This window comes from Vulpes lagopus, chromosome 2 (assembly GCF_018345385.1).
Source record: "Vulpes lagopus strain Blue_001 chromosome 2, ASM1834538v1, whole genome shotgun sequence".
Lineage (NCBI taxonomy): Eukaryota > Metazoa > Chordata > Mammalia > Carnivora > Canidae > Vulpes > Vulpes lagopus.
In genome coordinates this window covers 89,897,477-89,906,902 of record NC_054825.1, presented here as the reverse complement: position 1 = coordinate 89,906,902, position 9,426 = coordinate 89,897,477, and the positions used below count along the sequence as shown (strand labels likewise).

The 9,426-nt window shown below is 33.8% G+C and overlaps 1 pseudogene; it reads left to right on the top strand.

Moving 5' to 3' along the window:
* Window positions 1-417: 417 nt before the first annotated feature.
* LOC121477757 lies at window positions 418-1,011 on the top strand (annotated as a pseudogene).
* The last annotated feature ends 8,415 nt before the right edge of the window (window positions 1,012-9,426 follow it).

The window sequence follows — 9,426 nt, the reverse complement described above, 5'->3', positions numbered from 1 at the left end:
AAATGTTCACAAACCATAACAGAATTAAAATATATAACAATAGAAAATTAATAGAAAAGTCCCAAATATTTGTTGATTAAACAAAACATTCCTAATAACACATGAATCAAAGAATGAACAACAACACATGAATCCTCTCTTGAGATGAGGTCTCAAGAGAAACTGGAAATTTTTGAGTTATACGAAAAGGAAATACAACTTATTGCAATATGTAAGACACATCAAAAGCAGTCTTTAGAGGGAAATTTATGCCACTAAATGCATATATTAAAGAAGAACATCTAAAATCAAGAATACAAATTTTCTAGAAACTAGAGAAACACCATTTAACTCTAAAAGCAAACAAAAAAAATTATAACATGTAAATAATAGAGAAAATCAATGAAACCAGGCTCGCGTTCCCACTGCTTGGCCAGAATTCTAAGGCTTTCTGCAGAGGTTTGAAAAATGGCAACAAATGAAAGTATCAGCATCTTTAGTTCAGCATCCTTGGCTGTGGAGTATGTAGATTCACTTTTACCTGAGAACCCTCTACAAGAACCATTTAAAAATGCTTGGAACTATATGTTGAATAATTATACAAAGTTCCAGATTGCAACATGGGGATCCTTGATAGTTCACGAAATTCTTTATTTCTTGTTCTTTTTACCTGGATTTTTGTTTCAATTTATACCTTTAATGAAAAAGTACAAAATTCAAAAGGATACACAAGAAACATGAGAAAACCAATGGAAATGTTTTAAAGTACTTCTCTTTAATCACTTTTGTATCCAGCTTCCTTTGATCTGTGGAACTTATTAATTTACAGAGTATTTTAATATACTTTATGATTGGGAAAGAATGCCAAGGTGGTATATGCTTTTGGCAAGATGCTTTGGCTGTGCAGTGATTGAGGATACCTGGCACTATTTCTTGCATAGGCTCTTACATCACAAAAGAATATAAATATATAAACAGTTTGTTTATATAAACAGTCTGTTTTGGAACAGACTCTCAGTTTACTGCATATAATGAAAATATGAAAAAGATTGAGAAAAAGATGCAATAAATATCTCATCTCAACCATCCTGAAAGCACGCACCTTTCCTGAATTGAAGTGAATAGCTAACATTGCTTCTGCGGAGCAGAAATAAACATGTGTCTTGGCTGCTAAGTGATACAAAGAACATTAACAACCTTTAAATATCTTCCTAGTGGGAACTTTTTCTACTTTACATAAAAGTTCTGTATGTGTAGAAATAAGTAAATATATAGTGAAGTATGATTTTCATGAGGAGGTTGTAAAGGCCATGTTGCTAACCCTACAGAAAGGCTTTAAGTAATGGAAGAAGTATCAGTCTGTCTTTCCCCCAGTAACACCAGAGGCCTGAAGCTAAGATGGGTCTTTAAAATCTTGTAAATATATAGTGCCATTTCAGTATCTCTTATCAGGGTGTTGGCCTCAAATTGAACTTTAAACACTTTCTAGAATTTGCCTAAACATCCAAGTATCATGGGTTGAACCATATTGATCGACAAAGTGAGGCCGCCAAATCGGAATAGCCTGCCCCAAGAACTTCCACTCTTGTCCTGAGCTGACTGGTTTGGGGTTATTCTCCTTTGAAAAGCCCTTTTGGATGGCAATGTGCTACGGGTATCTAAAAATTAAGGCGTTTCCGAATTGTCGTAAATGGAATATTTTAGTCTAAATGTTTTCGGATTACTTGATTTTTTTTTTAAATTGAGCTTTATTTCTGTTATTTACCCTTTCATTTTGTATATCAAGTTTTCATTACACTTAAAACTGTACCTTGAAACATTGTGAACTGACTTGCTGTATTTGCACTTTGAACTATTGAAATAAATGTGATTTTTTTTTGGTCTAAAAAAAATCAATGAAACCAAAGGTTCTAAAAAAATCAATAAAATTGATAAACCTCTATTCTGTTTCACCAAATGAAAAAGAGAGAAGGCATAATATCATGAATTTAAAAATGGTGTAATTTATTGATGACATAGGAAATAGGAACAACACTATGTCCTTAAATTTGACAATTTAGATTAAATGGAAATATTTTGAGAGTCAAACTATCAAAACTCACTGAAGGTAAAATAAGTAACTTGAATAGTCCTATATATATTACAGAAATTAAATTAATCATTAAAACCTTCCAAAAGAAAAAAATCACACACTCAGATGCTTTTATTAGTAAAATTCTACCAAACACATATGGAAGAATAATACCAGTTTTACACAAATACTACCAGAAATAGAAGAGAAGGGGTACTACTTCCCTACTCATTTTATCAGGCCAGAATTACCAAAACCAAAAAGGAACATTTCAAATACAGAAAATTACATTCTAATATCCATAAGTGACAATACACAAAAATTCTCAACAAAATTTTAGAAAAGTTAATCCAAAAAGTGTCTTTGACAAGATAATGATCAAATAGATTTATCCTAGTAATGCAAAGTTGCTTCAATATTTAAAAATCATTAATTTTATTCATCATATTAATAGATTAGTAAAGACAAACAATGTTTTTCTCAGTAGATGTAATAGATACTTGACCAAGCTCAACATTTATAATAAAACTATCAACGAATAAAATACAAGAGCGCTTTCTTAAAAAAAAAAAAATTATTTAATTATTCATGAGAGACACACAGAGCGAGAAGCAAAGACACAGGCAGAGGGAAAAGCAGGCTCCATGCAGGGAGCCTGACTTGAGACTTGATCCTCCGTCTCCAGGATCACGCCCTAGACTGAAGGCGGCACTTAACCGCTGAGCTACCGGGGTTGTCCAAAGAGAGCTTTCTTAATCTACTAAAGGGCATCTTTAGAAAAATCTAGGTGAAAATCATATTTAATAGTTAGACATATATATCTCTCAACCCAAATTTAAGAACAGGAAAAATCCTGTCAGTACTCCTATTAAGGTTGTACTGGAAGTTCTAGCAAATGCAATAAGGTAAGAAAAAGGAATGCAGGGATCCCTGGGTGGCGCAGCGGTTTGGCGCCTGCCTTTGGCCCAGGGCGCGATCCTGGAGACCCGGGATCGAGTCCCACGTCGGGCTCCCGGTGCATGGAGCCTGCTTCTCCCTCTGCCTGTGTCTCTGCCTCTCTCTCTCACTGTGTGCCTATCATAAATAAATAAAAAATTAAAAAAAAAAGAAACAAATTTGAAAAAAATAAAAGAAAAGAAAAAGGAATACACATTTAGGTTATATTTTATAAATTCATTATAAATGTTTATAATATATATCAGCAATGAATAATCAAAGTACCTTGATTTGATATTTGAAATCAAAATACCTTTTAGAATAACACTGAAAAGAAATATTTATACATTTAATCAAAAGTATAGTATCTGTGTTAAGTAATTTATTAAACACTGATGAAAAGGAGATATACATTATTTGTGGATTAGAGATTTCAGTGACATGAAAATGGCAGTTCTCAACATATAGACTCAATGCAATTCTAATCAATATCTCGAAATAAAAATTGATTTGGAAAGGCACGGCTAACCACTACAAAAATTTTAAAAACAACAACATTGGAAATTTGATAATACCTGATTTCAAGACTTACTATAAAGCGACAGTAATCATGGAGGTTTGCTATTGTCAAAAGGATAGGCACTTTGTTTAATAGAGATAGAGCCCAGGAATAGACACACACAAAAATAACGCTTGAGAAGGTTTTTTGAGAAGTTATACAGACAATTCTGTGGAAAAAAAATTTAACACATATCTCACATCTTATACAAAATTAATTCCAGATGGATCATAGATCTAAACATAAAATGTAAAACTATAAAGGTTTTGAAGATAGGAAGAAATCTGCATGGCCTTGCATTTGGCAAAGATATTTTAGGATATAAAAGAAGGATCTTTAAAAGAAAAATGATAAATCAGAATTTATAAATATTAAAAACTTTGGCTCTGTGAAAGATACTGTTAAGAGAATGAAAATACAATCCAATGCCTGGGATGAAGTATTGCAACACTTATGTGTGATTAGAAATTCTATCTAGAATAAAAAAGAATTGTTAAAAATCACTTTCAAAAATAATACCAGCCAAATAATATATATGCAGAGGTCTGAAAAGACACTTTGGAAAACACCATATATGGATAAATCAGTTTATGAAAGGATGAATAACATCATTAATCTTTATGAAAATGCAAATGAAAATCATAATGGGATAACACTGTACATATGCTACAATGGCTAAAAGCAAAACAAGACAAAACAAGTCTGGAAATAACAAGAACTCTAGATGATACTGAGAAACCAGAACTCAGATATTGCTGGAAGGAAGGTAAAAATGGTACAACCATCTTGGAATGTGGTTTGGCAGTTGCTTTTTTATAAAGTTGAACATACACTTACCATTAGACTTAGTAATTCGACCCCTACATATTTATCCAAGTGAATTGAAAACTTATATTTACCCAAAAGTCTGTATGCTAATGTTTGCAGCAGTTTAATTCGTAGTTGGAAAAAAAAGTGTGCAAACAACCCAATGTCTTTCTACAGATGAGTGATAAACATACTTAGATATACATCCATACAAGTATACTATTATTCTGCATTAAAAAATAAGTATGTATTTACAAAAAAAAGAAAAAACTATGCAAAAATTTCAAAGCATTTTACTAAGTGTGAGGAACGAGACCTTATTATAATCTATGATTTCAATTATAGAACATTCTGGAAATAGCAAACTATAGGGACAGAAAACACATCAATAATTTTCAGGACCAGGACTGAAGGGATGAGTTGACTACAGAGAAGCAGCAAAAGGGAATTTGAGGGATGATGGAATTATTCTGTGTGATATTGCAGTGATAGAAGCATTGCTCAATGTTTTTTTCAAACGCACCACAAAGAGTGAATTTTATTGGATGCAATTTTGGGGAAAAAATTCAAATTCAACCAAATTTAAATCCCCAAATTTTCAAATCCAAAAATTTCAAATCAACTAGAATGACAGAATGAGGCACAGACCCCATTATGAAGCGTAGATTGTAGCAAATGCAGCTAAGTACATTACTAATATATGCCATATTTACAATGACACTAGTGGGGAATAACAGAGCTGCCTGAAGTGACTCATAAAACGTTTGGACTAGATACTACAAGACTAAAAAAAAAAAAAGTGTACCCATATATATTAAAAAGCTTAAAGGACTTTAAAGGACCCAGCAATTCTGAAACTACTATGCATATGTATTATCTTTGAACAAATAAATATATGTATAATTTAAGCCAAATTTCTTACTGTAAGAAAAAGCAGTTGTAAATAAGAAAAGGGAAAATGATAGAATGTGGGATATACCAGTAGGTGCACATATTCATTATTATTTATAAATATACATATGGATGGTACAGGGATGAACAGAGATGTGCATATATCTGGTGTATTATACATACATACCTTTCCTAATCCTGTATGCCATGGGAGGTTGGAACTAGTCTCTGTCTTAACAAAGAAGAATGCTTAGCATCCATATTTTGTTTTTTAATTCTTTAGTTAAAGGAACCAAGACTTTTTGGAGAAATTGCTGTGGCAGAAAAAAATGTAAGATGATTTAAGGATAACTTGTAGAGCCAGAATTCAAGATAATATTATAAATAAAAACAGTAGTAGCAAAAATAATAATAATAAGAAAAGACAATGAAAGAGGAAGAGATGAAGGAGGAGAAGATGACACAAGAACCATAAAGAAAAAGCCTCTAGTTGTTACAACTGGCACAATTTGATCCATAATATAAATGGTGATCGTCTTTGATTGTAACTCAAAGAATAAAATTATCCTTGAATCTGTAGTGATTTAAATAAATAATCCAATAAATAATTAAGTGAAGAAAAAAAAGGCTACCAGATATTACAGAAGAATTCCAAATAATACATGAAGAAGAAATGAAGGAAATAGGAAAATCATCATTAGAACACTGCATAATTGCTGCAGGCAGGATACATTGAGGAATACTAATGTGGTAGGAGAAACTTAAGGAAAAATAAGAAAATTGCATAGCCTACCCTCAAAACATATCTTCCAAAATATGTATTAGTTACTGTGGTGGTTTGAACATGTCCACAAATTCATTGAGACTCTTCTGAGAGATGAGTTTAATTTCCTCCCCTTGAGTGTGGAATGCACTTAGCTACTTGCTTCCACTAGAGTACAACAAGTGAAGAAGAAGAAGATGAAGATGAAGATGAAGAAGAAGAAGAAAAGAAAGAAGAAGAAGAAGAAGAAGAAGAAGAAGAAGAAGAAGAAGAAGAAGAAGAAGAAGAAGAAAGAAGAAGGAGAGGAAGAAGAAGAGGAAGAAGAAGAGGAAGAAGAAGAGGAAGAAGAAGAGGAAGAAGAAGAGGAAGAAGAAGAGAAGAAGAAGAAGAAGAAGAAGAAGAAGAAGAAGAAGAAGAAGAAGAAGAAGAAGAAGAAGAAGAGATAAAAACAAAATTTTACATTGAGGTTAAGAAACCTAACAGACACCAGTAGTGAAAACAATGACCTCATGTATTTCCTGATGCAACATGATCAGAGGGGCACATCACCTCCATACTATGCTTCCTCAAAATCCATATCTTCAGTCTAATTCTGAGAAAACATCAGAAAAAAGCAGATCTAAGGGCATCTATCAAACCACTTCAGCAAACTTTCAAAAATGTCAGGTCATGAAAAATAAAGATGGACAAATTGGCACAGATTTGAGGAAATAAAGCATAATGCCTATATGCAATGTGATATCCTAGATTTGATCTTGAAACATTGAAATAGAAGATATATAAGTGGAAACACTGGGAAAATCTGGATGTCTGTACGTAGTAGTATTATATCAATGTTACTTAGTTTTGACTATCATACCATGGTTAGATAAAATGTTAGCTTTAGAGGTAGCTAATGTGGGACTGAGTGAAGGATATGCGGGACTATCTTTACAATCTTTGCTATCTTCTCTAATTCTAAATTTATTTCAAAATAAAAGGTAAAAACTAAATTTTACACTTAAAAGAAGTTTTCCAGAATTATGCTGTAGAAATCATGAAATACATGATCATAAAGGCAATGCTTCAGACATACCTACTTAATATATAAAATCAAGTATTTATTGGAAGTGAATGCAGAATCATACAGAGTGTATATTGCCTATGTATTTTGTTACACATCCGTTTTTTTTTCATTTTGGGGTTATTGATTACAATATTATTGAGGAAAATGTGATAGGAAAGAAAACAACATTCAGAAATTGGCCATTTTCACAATGTATTTTTCCAAACTATGTCATGCGATAGTATGTGAGAAATGCACAATTAAACTTGAGTTATTTGTTGTGCTTTGAAGAAAAAAAAAATCTACTAGCCTGCCTTCTCAATATATACTGACAATTATCTATGTGAGCCCTTGAGTATTAAGCAGAATTAATGCACTACACCTTCCCACAAATGTTCAGCCTCCCTGCAGATTGACTAAGAAATGCCAGTGGTGGAGGTGGTGTTTGGGAAAGGCTGGGCCCTGAGATGGTCTGTCCGTGGGGCCCTTCAAGCCCTGGCTTTCCCAACCCCCTCCCCATCTCTTCTTGTCTAAGTAGAGGGAGGGCCTGGGATGGTTTGGTGAGCAGTCCTCAGGCCCTTCCTTTGACAGCCTTCCCCCAGACCTGGGCACACACACTGTAGACTGGGGTGGGGGGGAGCACAGGACCCTGGCCTGAGAACTGAGGGGGGATGGTTAGCCTGCAGAGATGAGGTGCTGGGGCTGCATGATTTTTGCCCTGCAGCTCTTTTCTCTGGGGTTCCTTTCCCTTCTCTTTCACTCACACATAAACTAGCTTTCAAATTAAAATCGCTGTTTTCTGGAAAAAAAAAAAAAAAAAAAAAAAAAAACTCCATACTCCATCCTGCAGTATGGAGAGAAAGATGTAGCTGCCTGTCCTAAAAATAGATGCAAAGCTGTTAGTGCAAGTGTGTGCAATGTTTGTTTGCTTGGTATGTAGAGTGTGAAAGGTAAGGCAGGTCATTTATATATTTCTTTTGCTTATGTCAATTTCTGCGGAAGTAGTGATATATTAGGTTTGAAAAAGTCTGGCCTTTTTCAACAATGTCAAGAAATTCATATAGACATGTATATGCATACACACACACACACACACATATAAGCTATATATATATATGGAAAGCTTTTTCTCATCTTCAAAAGACATTTTATTTCAGGCTCCACTGGTGTATAGATATTTTTATGGACAGAGTATATTGTTCCCCATTTCAATATACCATGTAATTCAGAAATGTTAAAATTAAGTTAGTTTAATATTTATTTTTAAATATGTGTTTGATCATTCATTCGTTAAATAATTATTGATTGCTAGCTTTTGGTATTTGTTAAAGGAATTCTGACTTCACATACATTGTAGACAAGGTGAAGATGGAAGGGGCATGCATTTATAGGAAAATTTTGGTGCTTTTGAAGCACAAAGGAGTAGAAGATCACGGAGAGGAACATATACCTCAGGTGAAAACCATTTCTATTGAATACATGTAAAGCAGCATTTGCTAAACTTCAGTGTAATTTCAAATGACCTTGGGCTTTGGAAATTCTCCTCCAATGATACCAAGACTCTGGGTATGTGGGCCACAGTTTGAATAGCAAGATTACAACATACACATACTTATAAATGCCTAAAATCAGTCTCCAGAACACTGACAGCAGGACATCAAAACTTTTCATACGAAGGCAATAGAAATGCATAAAGAGGGTAGATGCCTCCATTAGGGTATATGCTCCACAAGAAAAGGGGGTATATGTATTGTTTTATTTTTCTGCTTTGTTTCTGGTGCCCTCACCAGTGCTTAGCACATGATAGGTATTCAATAGTAAATTTCTGAGTAAGTGGTTAACTGAAATGTATTATCGTATGGAAGACAGGAAACTTGTTTCCCATATAATAACTGTACTTCTTTACATTTTAAATTTACGGACGTCAAATATGAAAGTCAAATTTTATTAGAGTTTTTTTAAAGATTTTATTTATTCCTGAGAGACACACAGGGAGAGGCAGAAGCACGGGAAGAGGGAGAAGCAGGCTCCTCACAAGGAGCTCGATGTGGGACTCGATCCTGGGACCGGGATCACATCCTGAGCCAAAGGCAGACGCTCAACCATTGAGCCACTCAGGTGTCCCTGTTAGAGTTAATAGAGGTTAAAAGCATAGGACAGAATCTTAGAACAATATGTAACAACTAATTAATAAACAGACAAGGCTTGTGAGGTTATAACATTTTTCAATATGGGAAACCCTACCTAATTTCAATCAGGAAAAGAGAGGTTAACAACTTGGGGGTCAGGCAGGGTTAATAGGTGCCACTACAAAAAGAAAGCTTTCTTTTTGTTTGTACTTTAGGGAAGATGTGTGTTTGTTTCTGTATGTAGAC